A 21,606-nucleotide genomic window follows, 5' to 3' on the forward strand; every position below is an offset into this window, starting at 1 on the left:
TACAGGGTTAAAAACACAAAATCCAATAGGGGTACTGCAGGAGTATGTTTAATAATGAATCGGAAAATAGGAATGCGGGTAAGCTACTACAAACAGCATAGTGAACGCATTATTGTGGCCAAGATAGATACGAAGCCCACACCTACTACAGTAGTACAAGTTTATATGCCAACTAGCTCTGCAGATGACGAAGAAATTGAAGAAATGTACGATGAATTAAAAGAAATTATTCAGATAGTGAAGGGAGACGAAAATTTAATAGTAATGGGTGACTGGAATTCGAGTGTAGGAAAAGGGAGAGAAGGAAACATAGTAGGTGAATATAGATTGGGGCTAAGAAATGAAAGAGGAAGCCGCCTAGTAGAATTTTGTACAGAGCACAACTTAATTATAGGTAACACTTGGTTTAAGAATCATGAAAGAAGGTTGTATACGTGGAAGAACCCTGGAGATACTAAAAGGTATCAGATAGATTATATAATGGTAAGACAGAGATTTAGGAACCAGGTTTTAAGTTGTAAGACATTTCCAGGGGCAGATGTGGACTCTGACCACAATGTACTGGTTATGACCTGTAGATTAAAACTGAAGAAACTGCAAAAATGTGGGAAATTAAGGAGATGGGACCTGGATAAACTGAAAGAACCAGAGGTTGTACAGAGTTTCAGGGAGAGCATAAGGGAACAATTGACAGGAATAGGGGAAAGAAATACAGTAGAAGAAGAATGGGTAGCTCTGAGGGATGAAGTAGTGAAGGCAGCAGAGGATAAAGTAGGTAAAAAGACGAGGGCTGCTAGAAATCCTTGGGTAACAGAAGAAATATTGAATTTAATTGATGAAAGGAGAAAATATAAAAATGCAGTAAATGAAGCAGGCAAAAAGGAATACAAACGTCTCAAAAATGAGATCGACAGGAAGTGCAAAATGGCTAAACAGGGATAGCTAGAGGACAAATGTAAGGATGTAGAAGCTTATCTCACTAGGGGTAACATAGATACTGCCTACAGAAAAATTAAAGAGACCTTTGGAGAGAAGAGAACCACGTGTATGAATATCAAGAGCTCAGGTGGCAACCCAGTTCTAAGCAAAGAAGGGAAGGCAGAAAGGTGGAAGGAGTATATAGAGGGCCTATACAAGGGTGATGTACTTGAGGACAATATTATGGAAATGGAAGAGGATGTAGATGAAGACGAAATGGGAGATACGATACTGCGTGAAGAGTTTGACAGAGCACTGAAAGACCTGAGTCGAAACAAGGCCCCCGGAGTAGACAACATTCCATTAGAACTACTGACGGCCTTGGGAGAGCCAGTCATGACAAAACTCTACCAGCTGGTGAGCAAGATGTATGAGACAGGCGAAATTCCCTCAGACTTCAAGAAGAATATAATAATTCCAATCCCAAAGAAAGCAGGTGCTGACAGATGTGAAAATTACCGAACTATCAGTTTAATAAGTCACAGCTGCAAAATACTAACGCGAATTCTTTACAGACGAATGGAAAAACTGGTAGATGCGGACCTCGGGGAGGATCAGTTTGGATTCCGTCGAAATGTTGGAACACGTGAGGCAATACTGACCTTACGACTTATCTTAGAAGAAAAATTAAGAAAAGGCAAACCTACGTTTCTAGCATTTGTACACTTAGAGAAAGCTTTTGACAATGTTGACTGGAATACTCTTTTTCAAATTCTAAAGGTGGCAGGGGTAAAATACAGGGAGCGGAAGGCTACTTACAATTTGTACAGAAACCAGATGGCAGTCATAAGAGTCGAGGGGCATGAAAGGGAAGCAGTGGTTGGGAAAGGAGTGAGACAGGGTTGTAGCCTCTCCCCGATGTTATTCAATCTGTATATTGAGCAAGCAGTAAAGGAAACAAAAGAAAAATTTGGAGTAGGTATTAAAATTCATGGAGACGAAGTAAAAACTTTGAGGTTCGCCGATGACATTGTAATTCTGTCAGACACGGCAAAGGACTTGGAAGAGCAGTTGAACGGAATGGACAGTGTCTTGAAAGGAGGATATAAGATGAACATCAACAAAAGCAAAACGAGGATAATGGAATGTAGTCCAATTAAATCGGGTGATGTGAGGGAATTAGATTTGGAAATGAGACACTTAAAGCAGTAAAGGAGTTTTGCTATTTAGGAAGTAAAATAACTGATTATGGTCGAAGTAGAGAGGATATAAAATGTAGACTGGCAATGGCAAGGAAAGCGTTTCTGAAGAAGAGAAATTTGTTAACATCGAGTATAGATTTAAGTGTCAGGAAGTCATTTCTGAAAATATTTGTTTGGAGTGTAGCCATGTATGGAAGTGAAACATGGACGATAACTAGTTTGGACAAGAAGAGAATAGAAGCTTTCGAAATGTGGTGCTACCGAAGAATACTGAAGATAAGGTGGACAGATCACGTAACTAATGAGGAGGTATTGAATAGGATTGGGGAGAAGAGAAGTTTGTGGCACAACTTGACCAGAAGAAGTGATCGGTTGGTAGGACATGTTTTGAGGCATCAAGGGATCACAAATTTAGCATTGGAGGGCAGTGTGGAGGGTAAAAATCGTAGAGGGAGACCGAGAGATGAGTACACTAAGCAGATTCAGAAGGATGTAGGTTGCAGTAGGTACTGGGAGATGAAGAAGCTTGCACAGGATAGAGTAGCATGGAGAGCTGCATCAAACCAGTCTCAGGACTGAACACCACAACAACAACCACAACAAGTTATAAGGGTATCAATCAAAAAAAGCTCCAAGCAAAAGGAAAAAGTCTTTCTAATAACTCCAATCGTAAGAATGTCCGGAGTGGTAGTTCCCATCCAACAAAATCACACTCGATGATTGAACAAACATAGCAGTCATGAAACGGAATCACCTATTGAGAGGGAAGAAACATATACCACAATTTGTGGAGCACATTGATTATTTTTAGTGACCATTGCAACAAGATTTTGAAACATATAAAGCAAATGAAAAGAGATACCTAAACAAGAAGATTTATAAAATTCCGAGCATTCGTTATTCAGTAAAGCGCATGTGGTGTCCAATCTGCACCAAAAACCCATTGAATGGAGAATCTGTTTTCTGGTCTTACAACAAGATGACCCTGCTGTAAACAACAAACATTAACCCACTTTTCACGATTCAAATACATTACTCCACTGTGAAATTGATGTATATATATGATAAGGGAAAGAATCAATACAAGCACCTAGCAAAACAATGAAGTCTTTCCTAATACTTCCAATACTCAGGATGCTCGGAGTGGTGGTTCCCATCCAACAAAATCACACTAAAAGGTAGAACAAACATATCAGTCATTAAAAGGAATCTCCCTGCTGAGAGAATCTGCTTTGTGGCCATACAACCAAATGACCCTGTTGTAAACAACAAACGTTTACCCACATTTCACGATTCAAATACATTACTCCCCTGTGAAGTTACTGAATATAAGCGATAAGAGTACTAATCAAAACAAGTACTTAGCAAAAGAAAAAAGTCTTTACTATTAACTCCAGTCGTCACAATGTTTGGAGTGGTGGTTCCCATCCAACAAAATCACACTCGTTGGTAGAACAAACATAGCAGTCATGAAACGGATTCTCCCTATTGAGAGACAAGAAACATGTGCTACAATTAGTGCAGCACATTGTTATTTTTAGTGACCATTGAAACAAGTTTTTAAAAATATAAAGCAAATGAAAGAGATACCAAAACAAGAAGATTTATCAAATCCCGAACATTCGGTGTTCAGTAGGGTGCATGTGGTGTCCAATCTCCACCAAAATACCATTGAATGCAGAATCTGATTTCGGGCCATACAACCAGATGACCCCGCTGTAAACAACAAACATTTACCCACATTTAACGATTCGAATACACTACTCCACTGTGAAATTGATGAATATAAGTTATAACAGTATCAATCATAATAAGCTAAAAAAAAAAAAAAAAAAAAAAAAAAAAAAAAAAAAAAAAAAAAAAGTCTTTCAAATAACTCCAATCGTCAGAATGCTCGGATTGGTGGTTCCCAACCAACAAAATCACACTAAAAGGGAGAACAAACATAGCAGTCATTAAAAGGAATCTTCCTGCTGACAGAATCTGCTTTGTAGCCATACAACCAAATGACCCTGTTGTAAACAACAAACATTTACCCGCATTTCACGATTCAAATACATTAACCCACTGTGAAATTGATGAATATAAGTGAGAAGGGTAACAATCAAAAGAAGCACCTAGCAAAACAAAGAAGGCTTTCCTTATAACTCGAATAGTCAGAATGTTCAGAGTGGTGGTTCCCATCCAACAAATCACACTCGAAGGTGGAACAAACATAGTAGTCATGAAACGAAATTTCCCTATTGAGACGGAAGAAACATGTACCACAATTTGTGCAACACATTGATTATTGTTAGTGACGATTGCAATAACATTTTTAAAAATATAAAGCAATTAAAGGAGATTCTTAAAATAGAAGATTTATCAAATTCCGAACATTCGTTATTCAGTTAAGTGCATGTGCTGTAAACAGCAAACATTTACCCACATTTCACAAATCAAATACATTACTCCACTGTGGAATTGATGCGTATAAGTGACAATAGTAGCAATCAAAAGAAGCAACAAGCAAAAGAAAAAAGTCTTTATAATAACTCCAATCATCAGAATGTTTGGACTGGTGGTTCCCATCCAACAAAATTACACTCGATGATTGAACAAACATAGCAGTCATAAAACGGACTCTCCCTATTGAGAGGGAAGAAACATGTACTACAATTAGTGCAGCACATTGTTATTCTTAGTGACCATTGAAATAAGATTTAAAAAAATATTAAGCAAATGAAGGAGATACCTAAACAAGAAGATTTGTCACATTCCGAACATTCGGTGTTCAGTAGGGTGCATGTGGTGTCCAATCTCCACCAAAAAACCATTGAATGCTGAATCTACTTTCTGGCCATACAACCAGATGACCCTGCTGTAAACAATAAACACATAACCACATTTCGCGATTCAAATATATTAACCCACTGTGAAATTGATGAATATAAATGATAAAGGAAATAATCAAAACAAGCACCTAGCAAAACAATGAAGTCTTTCCTAATAACTCCAATACTCAGGATGCTCGGAGTGGTGGTTCCCATTAAACAAAATCATACTCAATGGTAGAACAAATATAGCCGTCATGAAACGGAATGTCCCTGCTGAGAGGGAAGAAACATGTACCACAATTTGTGCAGCACATTGAGCATTTTTAGTGACCATTGGAATAACATTTTTAAAAATCTAAAGCAAATGAAGGAGATACCAAAACAAGAAGATTTATCAAATTCCTAACAGCCGTTATTAAGTAAGGTGCATGTGGTGTCCAATCTGCACCATAAGAACATTGAAAGGAGAATCTGCTTTCTGGCCATACAACCAGATGACCCTCTCGTAAACAACAAACATTTACCAACATTTCACAAATGAAATACATTACTCCACTGTGAAATTGATGAATATAAGTGATTAAGGTATCAATCAACGGAAGCACCTAGCAAAAGAAAAAAGTCTTTCTAATAACTACAATCGTCAGAATGCTCGGAGTGGTGGTTCCCATCCAACAAAACCACACTCGATGTTTCAACAAAACATAGCAGTCATGAAACAGCATCTCCCTGTTGAGAGGTAAGAAACAAGTACCATAATTTGTGGAGCACATTGATTGTTTTTAGTGACCATTGCGATAAGATTTTTAAACATATAAAGAAAATGAAGGAGATACCTAAACAAGAAGATTTATCAAATTCTGACCATTTGTTATTCAGTAAAGTGCATGTGGTGTATAATTGGCACCAAAAAACACTTGAATGGAGAATCTGCTTTCTGGCCTTACAACCAGATGACCCTGCTGTAAACAACAAACATTTACCCACAGTTCACGATTCAAATACATTAATCCACAGTGAAATTGATGAATATAAGTGATAAGGGGAAGAATCAAAACAAGCACCTAGCAAAACAATGAAGTCTTTCCTAATTACTCCAATACTCAGGATGCTCGGAGTGGTGGTTCCCATCCAACAAAATCACACTCGATGGTAGAACAATTATAGCAGTCACAAAACGGAATCTCCCTGCTGAGAGGAAAGAAACATGTACCACAATTTGTGCAGCACATTGATTGTTTTTAGTGACCATTGCAATAAGGCTATAAAAAATATAAAGCAAATGAAGAAGATACCTAAACACGAAGATATATCACATTCCGAACATTTGTTATTGAGTAAAGTGCATGTGGTGTCCAATCTGTACCAAAAGACCATTTAATGGAGAATCTGCTTTCTGGCCATACAACCAGAGGCCCTGCTGTAAGCAACAAACCTTTACCCTCATTTCACAAATCAAATACATTACTCCACTGTGAAATTGATGAATATAAGTTATAAGGGTATCAATCAAAAAAAGCTCCAAGCAAAAGAAAAAAGTCTTTCTAATAACTCCAATCGTAAGAATGCTCGGAGTGGTAGTTCCCATCCAACAAAATCACACTCGATGATTGAACAAGCATAGCAGTCATGAAACGGAATCACCTATTGAGAGGGAAGAAACATGTACCACAATTTGTGGAGCACATTGATTATTTTTAGTGACCATTGCAACAAGATTTTGAAACATATAAAACAAATGAAAAGAGATACCTAAACAAGAAGATTTATAAAATTCCGAGCACTCGTTATTCAGTAAATTGATGAATATAAGTTATAAGGCCCCCCCCATGAACCATGGACCTTGCCGTTGGTGGGGAGGCTTGCGTGCCTCAGCTATACAGATGGCCGTGCCGTAGGTGCAACCACAACGGAGGGGTATCTGTTGAGAGGCCAGACAAACGTGTGGTTCCTGAAGAGGGGCAGCAGCCTTTTCAGTAGTTGCAGGGGCAACAGTCTGGATGATTGACTGATCTGGCCTTGCAACATTAACCAAAATGGCCTTGCTGTGCTGGTACTGCGAACGGCCGAAAGCAAGGGGAAACTACAGCCGTAATTTTTCCCGAGGACATGCAGCTTTACTGTATAATTAAACGATGATGGCATCCTCTTGGGTAAAATATTCCGGAGGTAAAATAGTCCCCCATTCGGATCTCCGGGCGGGGACTACTCAGGAGGACGTCGTTATCAGGAGAAAGAAAACTGGCGTTCTACGGATCGGAGCGTGGAATGTCAGATCCCTTAATCGGGCAGGTAGGTTAGAAAATTTAAAAAGGGAAATGGATAGGTTAAAGTTAGATATAGTGGGAATTAGTGAAGTTCGGTGGCAGGAGTAACAAGACTTTTGGTCAGGTGACTACAGGGTTATAAACACAAAATCAAATAGGGGTAATGCAGGAGTATGTTTAATAATGAATAGGAAAATAGGAATGCGGGTAAGCTACTACAAACAGCATAGTGAACGCATTATTGTGGCCAAGATAGATACGAAGCCCACACCTACTACAGTAGTACAAGTTTATATGCCAACTAGCTCTGCAGATGACGAAGAAATTGAAGAAATGTACGATGACTTAAAAGAAATTATTCAGATAGTGAAGGGAGACGAAAATTTAATAGTAATGGGTGACTGGAATTCGAGTGTAGGAAAAGGGAGAGAAGGAAACATAGTAGGTGAATATGGATTGGGGCTAAGAAATGAAAGAGGAAGCCGCCTAGTAGAATTTTGTACAGAGCACAACTTAATCATAGGTAACACTTGGTTTAAGAATCAGGAAAGAAGGTTGTATACGTGGAAGAACCCTGGAGATACTAAAAGGTATCAGATAGATTATATAATGGTAAGACAGAGATTTAGGAACCAGGTTTTAAGTTGTAAGACATTTCCAGGGGCAGATGTGGACTCTGACCACAATGTATTGGTTATGACCTGTAGATTAAAACTGAAGAAACTGCAAAAATGTGGGAAATTAAGGAGATGGGACCTGGATAAACTGAAAGAACCAGAGGTTGTACAGAGTTTCAGGGAGAGCATAAGGGAACAATTGACAGGAATAGGGGAAAGAAATACAGTAGAAGAAGAATGGGTAGCTCTGAGGGATGAAGTAGTGAAGGCAGCAGAGGATAAAGTAGGTAAAAAGACGAGGGCTGCTAGAAATCCTTGGGTAACAGAAGAAATATTGAATTTAACTGATGAAAGGAGAAAATATAAAAATGCAGTAAATGAAGCAGGCAAAAAGGAATACAAACGTCTCAAAAATGAGATCGACAGGAAGTGCAAAATGGCTAAACAGGGATGGCTAGAGGACAAATGTAAGGATGTAGAAGCTTATCTCACTAGGGGTAAGATAGATACTGCCTACAGGAAAATTAAAGAGACCTTTGGAAAGAAGAGAACCACGTGTATGAATATCAAGAGCTCAGATGGCAACCCAGTTCTAAGCAAAGAAGGGAAGGCAGAAAGGTGGAAGGAGTATATAGAGGGTCTATACAAGGGCAATGTACTTGAGGACAATATTATGGAAATGGAAGAGGATGTAGATGAAGACGAAATGGGAGATACGATACTGTGTGAAGAGTTTGACAGAGCACTGAAAGACCTGAGTCGAAACAAGGCCCCCGGAGTAGACAACATTGCATTAGAACTACTGACGGCCTTGGGAGAGCCAGTCATGACAAAACTCTACCAGCTGGTGAGCAAGATGTATGAGACAGACGAAATTCCCTCAGACTTCAAGAAGAATATAATAATTCCAATCCCAAAGAAAGCAGGTGCTGACAGATGTGAAAATTACCGAACTATCAGTTTAATAAGTCACAGCTGCAAAATACTAACGCGAATTCTTTACAGACGAATGGAAAAACTGGTAGATGCGGACCTCGGGGAGGATCAGTTTGGATTCCGTCGAAATGTTGGAACACGTGAGGCAATACTGACCTTACGACTTATCTTAGAAGAAAAATTAAGAAAAGGCAAACCTACGTTTCTAGCATTTGTACACTTAGAGAAAGCTTTTGACAATGTTGACTGGAATACTCTTTTTCAAATTCTAAAGGTGGCAGGGGTAAAATACAGGGAGCGGAAGGCTACTTACAATTTGTACAGAAACCAGATGGCAGTCATAAGAGTCGAGGGGCATGAAAGGGAAGCAGTGGTTGGGAAAGGAGTGAGACAGGGTTGTAGCCTCTCCCCGATGTTATTCAATCTGTATATTGAGCAAGCAGTAAAGGAAACAAAAGAAAAATTTGGAGTAGGTATTAAAATTCATGGAGACGAAGTAAAAACTTTGAGGTTCGCCGATGACATTGTAATTCTGTCAGACACGGCAAAGGACTTGGAAGAGCAGTTGAACGGAATGGACAGTGTCTTGAAAGGAGGATATAAGATGGACATCAACAAAAGCAAAACGAGGATAATGGAATGTAGTCCAATTAAATCGGGTGATGCGAGGGAATTAGATTTGGAAATGAGACACTTAAAGCAGTAAAGGAGTTTTGCTATTTAGGAAGTAAAATAACTGATGATGGTCGAAGTAGAGAGGATATAAAATGTAGACTGGCAATGGCAAGGAAAGCGTTTCTGAAGAAGAGAAATTTGTTAACATCGAGTATAGATTTAAGTGTCAGGAAGTCATTTCTGAAAATATTTGTTTGGAGCGTAGCCATGTATGGAAGTGAAACATGGGCGATAACTAGTTTGGACAAGAAGAGAATAGAAGCTTTCGAAATGTGGTGCTACAGAAGAATACTGAAGATAAGGTGGATAGATCACGTAACTAATGAGGAGGTATTGAATAGGATTGGGGAGAAGAGAAGTTTGTGGCACAACTTGACTAGAAGAAGGGATCGGTTGGTAGGACATGTTTTGAGGCATCAAGGGATCACAAATTTAGCATTGGAGGGCAGTGTGGAGAGTAAAAATCGTAGAGGGAGACCTAGAGATGAGTACACTAAGCAGATTCAGAAGGATGTAAGTTGCAGTAGGTACTGGGAGATGAAGAAGCTTGCACAGGATAGAGTAGCATGGAGAGCTGCATCAAACCAGTCTCAGGACTGAACACCACAACAACAACAACAACAAGCTATAAGGGTATCAATCAAAAAAAAGCTCCAAGCAAAAGAAAAAAGTCTTTCTAATAACTCCAATCGTAAGAATGCTCGGAGTGGTAGTTCCCATCCAACAAAATCACACTCGATGATTGAACAAACATAGCAGTCATGAAACGGAATCACCTATTGAGAGGGAAGAAACATGTACCACAATTTGTGGAGCACATTGATTATTTTTAGTGACCATTGCAACAAGATTTTGAAACATATAAAGCAAATGAAAAGAGATACCTAAACAAGAAGATTTATAAAATTCCGAGCATTCGTTATTCAGTAAAGCGCATGTGGTGTCCAATCTGCACCAAAAACCCATTGAATGGAGAATCTGTTTTCTGGTCTTACAACAAGATGACCCTGCTGTAAACAACAAACATTAACCCACTTTTCACGATTCAAATACATTACTCCACTGTGAAATTGATGTATATATATGATAAGGGAAAGAATCAATACAAGCACCTAGCAAAACAATGAAGTCTTTCCTAATACTTCCAATACTCAGGATGCTCGGAGTGGTGGTTCCCATCCAACAAAATCACACTAAAAGGTAGAACTAAAATAGCAGTCATTAAAAGGAATCTCCCTGCTGAGAGAATCTGCTTTGTGGCCATACAACCAAATGACCCTGTTGTAAACAACAAACATTTACCCACATTTCACGATTCAAATACATTACTCCCCTGTGAAGTTACTGAATATAAGCGATAAGAGTACTAATCAAAACAAGTACTTAGCAAAAGAAAAAAGTCTTTCCTATTAACTCCAGTCGTCACAATGTTTGGAGTGGTGGTTCCCATCCAACAAAATCACACTCGTTGGTAGAACAAACATAGCAGTCATGAAACGGATTCTCCCTATTGAGAGACAAGAAACGTGCTACAATTAGTGCAGCACATTGTTATTTTTAGTGACCATTGAAACAAGTTTTTAAAAATATAAAGCAAATGAAAGAGATACCAAAACAAGAAGATTTATCAAATCCTGAACATTCGGTGTTCAGTAGGGTGCATGTGGTGTCCAATCTCCACCAAAATACCATTGAATGCAGAATCTGATTTCGGGCCATACAACCAGATGACCCCGCTGTAAACAACAAACATTTACCCACATTTAACGATTCGAATACATTACTCCACTGTGAAATTGATGAATATAAGTTATAACAGTATCAATCATAATAAGCTCCAAGCAAAAAAAAAAAAAAAAAAAGTCTTTCAAATAACTAAAATCGTCAGAATGCTCGGATTGGTGGTTCCCAACCAGCAAAATCACACTAAAAGGGAGAACAAACATAGCAGTCATTAAAAGGAATCTCCCTGCTGAGAGAATCTGCTTTGTAACCATACAACCAAATGACCCTGTTGTAAACAACAAACATTTACCCGCATTTCACGATTCAAATACATTAACCCACTGTGAAATTGATGAATATAAGTTAGAAGGGTAACAATCAAAAGAAGCACCTAGCAAAACAAAGAAGGCTTTCCTTATAACTCGAATAGTCAGAATGTTCAGAGTGGTGGTTCCCATCCAACAAATCACACTCGAAGGTGGAACAAACATAGTAGTCATGAAACGAAATTTCCCTATTGAGACGGAAGAAACATGTACCACAATTTGTGCAACACATTGATTATTGTTAGTGACGATTGCAATAACATTTTTAAAAATATAAAGCAATTAAAGGAGATTCTTAAAATAGAAGATTTATCAAATTCCGAACATTCGTTATTCAGTTAAGTGCATGTGCTGTAAACAGCAAACATTTACCCACATTTCACAAATCAAATACATTACTCCACTGTGAAATTGATGAGTATAAGTGACAATAGTAGCAATCAAAAGAAGCAACAAGCAAAAGAAAAAAGTCTTTATAATAACTCCAATCATCAGAATGTTTGGACTGGTGGTTCCCATCCAACAAAATTACACTCGATGATTGAACAAACATAGCAGTCATAAAACGGACTCTCCCTATTGAGAGGGAAGAAACATGTACTACAATTAGTGCAGCACATTGTTATTCTTAGTGACCATTGAAATAAGATTTTAAAAAATATTAAGCAAATGAAGGAGATACCTAAACAAGAAGATTTGTCACATTCCGAACATTCGGTGTTCAGTAGGGTGCATGTGGTGTCCAATCTCCACCAAAAAACCATTGAATGCTGAATCTACTCTCTGGCCATACAACCAGATGACCCTGCTGTAAACAATAAACACATTTCACGATTCAAATATATTAACCCACTGTGAAATTGATGAATATAAATGATAAAGGAAATAATCAAAACAAGCACCTAGCAAAACAATGAAGTCTTTCCTAATAACTCCAATACTCAGGATGCTCGGAGTGGTGGTTCCCATTAAACAAAATCATACTCAATGGTAGAACAAATATAGCCGTCATGAAACGGAATGTCCCTGCTGAGAGGGAAGAAACATGTACCACAATTTGTGCAGCACATTGAGCATTTTTAGTGACCATTGGAATAACATTTTTAAAAATCTAAAGCAAATGAAGGAGATACCAAAACAAGAAGATTTATCAAATTCCTAACAGCCGTTATTAAGTAAGGTGCATGTGGTGTCCAATCTGCACCATAAGAACATTGAAAGGAGAATCTGCTTTCTGGCCATACAACCAGATGACCCTCTTGTAAACAACAAACATTTACCAACATTTCACAAATGAAATACATTACTCCACTGTGAAATTGATGAATATAAGTGATTAAGGTATCAATCAACGGAAGCACCTAGCAAAAGAAAAAAAGTCTTTCTAATAACTACAATCGTCAGAATGCTCGGAGTGGTGGTTCCCATCCAACAAAATCACACTCGATGGTAGAACAATTATAGCAGTCACAAAACGGAATCTCCCTGCTGAGAGGAAAGAAACATGTACCACAATTTGTGCAGCACATTGATTGTTTTTAGTGACCATTGCAATAAGGCTATAAAAAATATAAAGCAAATGAAGAAGATACCTAAACACGAAGATATATCACATTCCGAACATTTGTTATTGAGTAAAGTGCATGTGGTGTCCAATCTGTACCAAAAGACCATTTAATGGAGAATCTGCTTTCTGGCCATACAACCAGAGGCCCTGCTCTAAGCAACAAACCTTTACCCTCATTTCACAAATCAAATACATTACTCCACTGTGAAATTGATGAATATAAGTTATAAGGGTATCAATCAAAAAAAGCTCCAAGCAAAAGAAAAAAGTCTTTCTAATAACTCCAATCGTAAGAATGCTCGGAGTGGTAGTTCCCATCCAACAAAATCACACTCGATGATTGAACAAACATAGCAGTCATGAAACGGAATCACCTATTGAGAGGGAAGAAACATGTACCACAATTTGTGGAGCACATTGATTATTTTTAGTGACCATTGCAACAAGATTTTGAAACATATAAAACAAATGAAAAGAGATACCTAAACAAGAAGATTTATAAAATTCCGAGCACTCGTTATTCAGTAAATTGATGAATATAAGTTATAAGGCCCCCCCATGAACCATGGACCTTGCCGTTGGTGGGGAGGCTTGCGTGCCTCAGCTATACAGATGGCCGTGCCGTAGGTGCAACCACAACGGAGGGGTATCTGTTGAGAGGCCAGACAAACGTGTGGTTCCTGAAGAGGGGCAGCAGCCTTTTCAGTAGTTGCAGGGGCAACAGTCTGGATGATTGACTGATCCTGCCTTGCAACATTAACCAAAACGGCCTTGCTGTGCTGGTACTGCGAACGGCTGAAAGCAAGGGGAAACTACAGCCGTAATTTTTCCCGAGGACATGCAGCTTTACTGTATAATTAAACGATGATGGCATCCTCTTGGGTAAAATATTCCGGAGGTAAAATAGTCCCCCATTTGGATCTCCGGGCGGGGACTACTCAGGAGGACGTCGTTATCAGGAGAAAGAAAACTGGCGTTCTACGGATCGGAGCGTGGAATGTCAGATCCCTTAATCGGGCAGGTAGGTTAGAAAATTTAAAAAGGGAAATGGATAGGTTAAAGTTAGATATAGTGGGAATTAGTGAAGTTCGGTGGCAGGAGTAACAAGACTTCTGGTCAGGTGACTACAGGGTTATAAACACAAAATCAAATAGGGGTAATGCAGGAGTATGTTTAATAATGAATAGGAAAATAGGAATGCGGGTAAGCTACTACAAACAGCATAGTGAACGCATTATTGTGGCCAAGATAGATACGAAGCCCACACCTACTACAGTAGTACAAGTTTATATGCCAACTAGCTCTGCAGATGACGAAGAAATTGAAGAAATGTACGATGACTTAAAAGAAATTATTCAGATAGTGAAGGGAGACGAAAATTTAATAGTAATGGGTGACTGGAATTCGAGTGTAGGAAAAGGGAGAGAAGGAAACATAGTAGGTGAATATGGATTGGGGCTAAGAAATGAAAGAGGAAGCCGCCTAGTAGAATTTTGTACAGAGCACAACTTAATCATAGGTAACACTTGGTTTAAGAATCAGGAAAGAAGGTTGTATACGTGGAAGAACCCTGGAGATACTAAAAGGTATCAGATAGATTATATAATGGTAAGACAGAGATTTAGGAACCAGGTTTTAAGTTGTAAGACATTTCCAGGGGCAGATGTGGACTCTGACCACAATGTATTGGTTATGACCTGTAGATTAAAACTGAAGAAACTGCAAAAATGTGGGAAATTAAGGAGATGGGACCTGGATAAACTGAAAGAACCAGAGGTTGTACAGAGTTTCAGGGAGAGCATAAGGGAACAATTGACAGGAATAGGGGAAAGAAATACAGTAGAAGAAGAATGGGTAGCTCTGAGGGATGAAGTAGTGAAGGCAGCAGAGGATAAAGTAGGTAAAAAGACGAGGGCTGCTAGAAATCCTTGGGTAACAGAAGAAATATTGAATTTAACTGATGAAAGGAGAAAATATAAAAATGCAGTAAATGAAGCAGGCAAAAAGGAATACAAACGTCTCAAAAATGAGATCGACAGGAAGTGCAAAATGGCTAAACAGGGATGGCTAGAGGACAAATGTAAGGATGTAGAAGCTTATCTCACTAGGGGTAACATAGATACTGCCTACAGGAAAATTAAAGAGACCTTTGGAGAGAAGAGAACCACGTGTATGAATATCAAGAGCTCAGATGGCAACCCAGTTCTAAGCAAAGAAGGGAAGGCAGAAAGGTGGAAGGAGTATATAGAGGGTCTATACAAGGGCGATGTACTTGAGGACAATATTATGGAAATGGAAGAGGATGTAGATGAAGACGAAATGGGAGATACGATACTGCGTGAAGAGTTTGACAGAGCACTGAAAGACCTGAGTCGAAACAAGGCCCCCGGAGTAGACAACATTCCATTAGAACTACTGACGGCCTTGGGAGAGCCAGTCATGACAAAACTCTACCAGCTGGTGAGCAAGATGTATGAGACAGGCGAAATTCCCTCAGACTTCAGGAAGAATATAATAATTCCAATCCCAAAGAAAGCAGGTGCTGACAGATGTGAAAATTACCGAACTATCAGTTTAATAAGTCACAGCTGCAAAATACTAACGCGAATTCTTTACAGACGAATGGAAAAACTGGTAGATGCGGACCTCGGGGAGGATCAGTTTGGATTCCGTCGAAATGTTGGAACACGTGAGGCAATACTGACCTTACGACTTATCTTAGAAGAAAGATTAAGAAAAGGCAAACCTACGTTTCTAGCATTTGTACACTTAGAGAAAGCTTTTGACAATGTTGACTGGAATACTCTTTTTCAAATTCTAAAGGTGGCAGGGGTAAAATACAGGGAGCGGAAGGCTACTTACAATTTGTACAGAAACCAGATGGCAGTCATAAGAGTCGAGGGGCATGAAAGGGAAGCAGTGGTTGGGAAAGGAGTGAGACAGGGTTGTAGCCTCTCCCCGATGTTATTCAATCTGTATATTGAGCAAGCAGTAAAGGAAACAAAAGAAAAATTTGGAGTAGGTATTAAAATTCATGGAGACGAAGTAAAAACTTTGAGGTTCGCCGATGACATTGTAATTCTGTCAGACACGGCAAAGGACTTGGAAGAGCAGTTGAACGGAATGGACAGTGTCTTGAAAGGAAGATATAAGATGAACATCAACAAAAGCAAAACGAGGATAATGGAATGTAGTCCAATTAAATCGGGTGATGCGAGGGAATTAGATTTGGAAATGAGACACTTAAAGCAGTAAAGGAGTTTTGCTATTTAGGAAGTAAAATAACTGATGATGGTCGAAGTAGAGAGGATATAAAATGTAGACTGGCAATGGCAAGGAAAGCGTTTCTGAAGAAGAGAAATTTGTTAACATCGAGTATAAATTTAAGTGTCAGGAAGTCATTTCTGAAAATATTTGTTTGGAGTGTAGCCATGTATGGAAGTGAAACATGGGCGATAACTAGTTTGGACAAGAAGAGAATAGAAGCTTTCGAAATGTGGTGCTACAGAAGAATACTGAAGATAAGGTGGATAGATCACGTAACTAATGAGGAGGTATTGAATAGGATTGGGGAGAAGAGAAGTTTGTGGCACAACTTGACTAGAAGAAGGGATCGGTTGGTAGGACATGTTTTGAGGCATCAAGGGATCACAAATTTAGCATTGGAGGGCAGTGTGGAGAGTAAAAATCGTAGAGGGAGACCAAGAGATGAGTACACTAAGCAGATTCAGAAGGATGTAAGTTGCAGTAGGTACTGGGAGATGAAGAAGCTTGCACAGGATAGAGTAGCATGGAGAGCTGCATCAAACCAGTCTCAGGACTGAACACCACAACAACAACAACAACAAGCTATAAGGGTATCAATCAAAAAAAGCTCCAAGCAAAAGAAAAAAGTCTTTCTAATAACTCCAATCGTAAGAATGCTCGGAGTGGTAGTTCCCATCCAACAAAATCACACTCGATGATTGAACAAACATAGCAGTCATGAAACGGAATCACCTATTGAGAGGGAAGAAACATGTACCACAATTTGTGGAGCACATTGATTATTTTTAGTGACCATTGCAACAAGATTTTGAAACATATAAAGCAAATGAAAAGAGATACCTAAACAAGAAGATTTATAAAATTCCGAGCATTCGTTATTCAGTAAAGCGCATGTGGTGTCCAATCTGCACCAAAAACCCATTGAATGGAGAATCTGTTTTCTGGTCTTACAACAAGATGACCCTGCTGTAAACAACAAACATTAACCCACTTTTCACGATTCAAATACATTACTCCACTGTGAAATTGATGTATATATATGATAAGGGAAAGAATCAATACAAGCACCTAGCAAAACAATGAAGTCTTTCCTAATACTTCCAATACACAGGATGCTCGGAGTGGTGGTTCCCATCCAACAAAATCACACTAAAAGGTAGAACTAAAATAGCAGTCATTAAAAGGAATCTCCCTGCTGAGAGAATCTGCTTTGTGGCCATACAACCAAATGACCCTGTTGTAAACAACAAACATTTACCCACATTTCACGATTCAAATACATTACTCCCCTGTGAAGTTACTGAATATAAGCGATAAGAGTACTAATCAAAACAAGTACTTAGCAAAAGAAAAAAGTCTTTCCTATTAACTCCAGTCGTCACAATGTTTGGAGTGGTGGTTCCCATCCAACAAAATCACACTCGTTGGTAGAACAAACATAGCAGTCATGAAACGGATTCTCCCTATTGAGAGACAAGAAACGTGCTACAATTAGTGCAGCACATTGTTATTTTTAGTGACCATTGAAACAAGTTTTTAAAAATATAAAGCAAATGAAAGAGATACCAAAACAAGAAGATTTATCAAATCCTGAACATTCGGTGTTCAGTAGGGTGCATGTGGTGTCCAATCTCCAACAAAATACCATTGAATGCAGAATCTGATTTCGGGCCATACAACCAGATGACCCCGCTGTAAACAACAAACATTTACCCACATTTAACGATTCGAATACATTACTCCACTGTGAAATTGATGAATATAAGTTATAACAGTATCAATCATAATAAGCTCCAAGCAAAAAAAAAAAAAAAAAAAAAAAAAAAGTCTTTCAAATAACTAAAATCGTCAGAATGCTCGGATTGGTGGTTCCCAACCAGCAAAATCACACTAAAAGGGAGAACAAACATAGCAGTCATTAAAAGGAATCTCCCTGCTGAGAGAATCTGCTTTGTAGCCATACAACCAAATGACCCTGTTGTAAACAACAAACATTTACCCGCATTTCACGATTCAAATACATTAACCCACTGTGAAATTGATGAATATAAGTGAGAAGGGTAACAATCAAAAGAAGCACCTAGCAAAACAAAGAAGGCTTTCCTTATAACTCGAATAGTCAGAATGTTCAGAGTGGTGGTTCCCATCCAACAAATCACACTCGAAGGTGGAACAAACATAGTAGTCATGAAACGAAATTTCCCTATTGAGACGGAAGAAACATGTACCACAATTTGTGCAACACATTGATTATTGTTAGTGACGATTGCAATAACATTTTTAAAAATATAAAGCAATTAAAGGAGATTCTTAAAATAGAAGATTTATCAAATTCCGAACATTCGTTATTCAGTTAAGTGCATGTGCTGTAAACAGCAAACATTTACCCACATTTCACAAATCAAATACATTACTCCACTGTGAAATTGATGAGTATAAGTGACAATAGTAGCAATCAAAAGAAGCAACAAGCAAAAGAAAAAAGTCTTTATAATAACTCCAATCATCAGAATGTTTGGACTGGTGGTTCCCATCCAACAAAATTACACTCGATGATTGAACAAACATAGCAGTCATAAAACGGACTCTCCCTATTGAGAGGGAAGAAACATGTACTACAATTAGTGCAGCACATTGTTATTCTTAGTGACCATTGAAATAAGATTTTAAAAAATATTAAGCAAATGAAGGAGATACCTAAACAAGAAGATTTGTCACATTCCGAACATTCGGTGTTCAGTAGGGTGCATGTGGTGTCCAATCTCCACCAAAAAACCATTGAATGCTGAATCTACTTTCTGGCCATACAACCAGATGACCCTGCTGTAAACAATAAACACATAACCACATTTCGCGATTCAAATATATTAACCCACTGTGAAATTGATGAATATAAATGATAAAGGAAATAATCAAAACAAGCACCTAGCAAAACAATGAAGTCTTTCCTAATAACTCCAATACTCAGGATGCTCGGAGTGGTGGTTCCCATTAAACAAAATCATACTCAATGGTAGAACAAATATAGCCGTCATGAAACGGAATGTCCCTGCTGAGAGGGAAGAAACATGTACCACAATTTGTGCAGCACATTGAGCATTTTTAGTGACCATTGGAATAACATTTTTAAAAATCTAAAGCAAATGAAGGAGATACCAAAACAAGAAGATTTATCAAATTCCTAACAGCCGTTATTAAGTAAGGTGCATGTGGTGTCCAATCTGCACCATAAGAACATTGAAAGGAGAATCTGCTTTCTGGCCATACAACCAGATGACCCTCTCGTAAACAACAAACATTTACCAACATTTCACAAATGAAATACATTACTCCACTGTGAAATTGATGAATATAAGTGATTAAGGTATCAATCAACGGAAGCACCTAGCAAAAGAAAAAAAGTCTTTCTAATAACTACAATCGTCAGAATGCTCGGAGTGGTGGTTCCCATCCAACAAAATCACACTCGATGTTTGAACAAACATAGCAGTCATGAAAAGGAGTCTCCCTGCTGAGAGGGAAGAAACAAGTACCACAATTTGTGCAGCACATTGATTATTTTAAGTGAACATTGTAATAACATTTATTAAAAATATAAAGCAAATGATGGAGATCCCAAAACCAAAACATTTATCAAATTATGTACATTCGGTGTTAAGTAAGGTGCATGTGGTGTCCAACCTGCACCAAAAACCCTTTGAATACAGAATCTGCTTTCTGGAAATACAACCAGATGACCCTGCTGTAAACAACAAACACATAATCACATTTCACGATTCAAATATATTAAACCACTTTGAAGTTGATGATTATATGTGATAAGGGCAACAATCAAAATAGGAACATAGCAAAACAATGAAATCTTTCCTACTAACTCCAATACTCAGGATGCTCGGAGTGGTGGTTCCCATCCAACAAAACCACACTCGATGTTTAAACAAAACATAGCAGTCATGAAACAGCATCTCCCTGTTGAGAGGTAAGAAACAAGTACCATAATTTGTGGAGCACATTGATTGTTTTTAGTGACCATTGCAATAAGGCTATAAAAAATATAAAGCAAATGAAGAAGATACCTAAACACGAAGATATATCACATTCCGAACATTTGTTATTGAGTAAAGTGCATGTGGTGTCCAATCTGTACCAAAAGACCATTTAATGGAGAATCTGCTTTCTGGCCATACAACCAGAGGCCCTGCTGTAAGCAACAAACCTTTACCCTCATTTCACAAATCAAATACATTACTCCACTGTGAAATTGATGAATATAAGTTATAAGGGTATCAATCAAAAAAAGCTCCAAGCAAAAGAAAAAAGTCTTTCTAATAACTCCAATCGTAAGAATGCTCGGAGTGGTAGTTCCCATCCAACAAAATCACACTCGATGATTGAACAAACATAGCAGTCATGAAACGGAATCACCTATTGAGAGGGAAGAAACATGTACCACAATTTGTGGAGCACATTGATTATTTTTAGTGACCATTGCAACAAGATTTTGAAACATATAAAACAAATGAAAAGAGATACCTAAACAAGAAGATTTATAAAATTCCGAGCACTCGTTATTCAGTAAATTGATGAATATAAGTTATAAGGCCCCCCCATGAACCATGGACCTTGCCGTTGGTGGGGAGGCTTGCGTGCCTCAGCGATACAGATGGCCGTGCCGTAGGTGCAACCACAACGGAGGGGTATCTGTTGAGAGGCCAGACAAACGTGTGGTTCCTGAAGAGGGGCAGCAGCCTTTTCAGTAGTTGCAGGGGCAACAGTCTGGATGATTGACTGATCTGGCCTTGCAACATTAATCAAAACGGCCTTGCTGTGCTGGTACTGCAAACGGCTGAAAGCAAGGGGAAACTACAGCCGTAATTTTTCCCGAGGACATGCAGCTTTACTGTATGATTAAATGATGATGGCATCCTCTTGGGTAAAATATTCCGGAGGTAAAATAGTCCCCCATTCGGATCTCCGGGCGGGGACTACTCAGGAGGATGTCGTTATCAGGAGAAAGAAAACTGGCGTTCTATGGATCGAAGCGTGGAATGTCAGATCCCTTAATGGGGCAGGTAGGTTAGAAAATTTAAAAAGGGAAATGGATAGGTTAAAGTTAGATATAGTGGGAATTAGTGAAGTTCGGTGGCAGGAGGAACAAGACTTCTGGTCAGGTGACTACAGGGTTATAAACACAAAATCAAATAGGGGTAATGCAGGAGTATGTTTAATAATGAATAGGAAAATAGGAATGCGGGTAAGCTACTACAAACAGCATAGTGAACGCATTATT

The sequence above is a fragment of the Schistocerca gregaria genome, chromosome 9 (assembly GCF_023897955.1).
Source record: "Schistocerca gregaria isolate iqSchGreg1 chromosome 9, iqSchGreg1.2, whole genome shotgun sequence".
In the NCBI taxonomy this organism is placed as follows: Eukaryota; Metazoa; Arthropoda; class Insecta; order Orthoptera; family Acrididae; genus Schistocerca; species Schistocerca gregaria.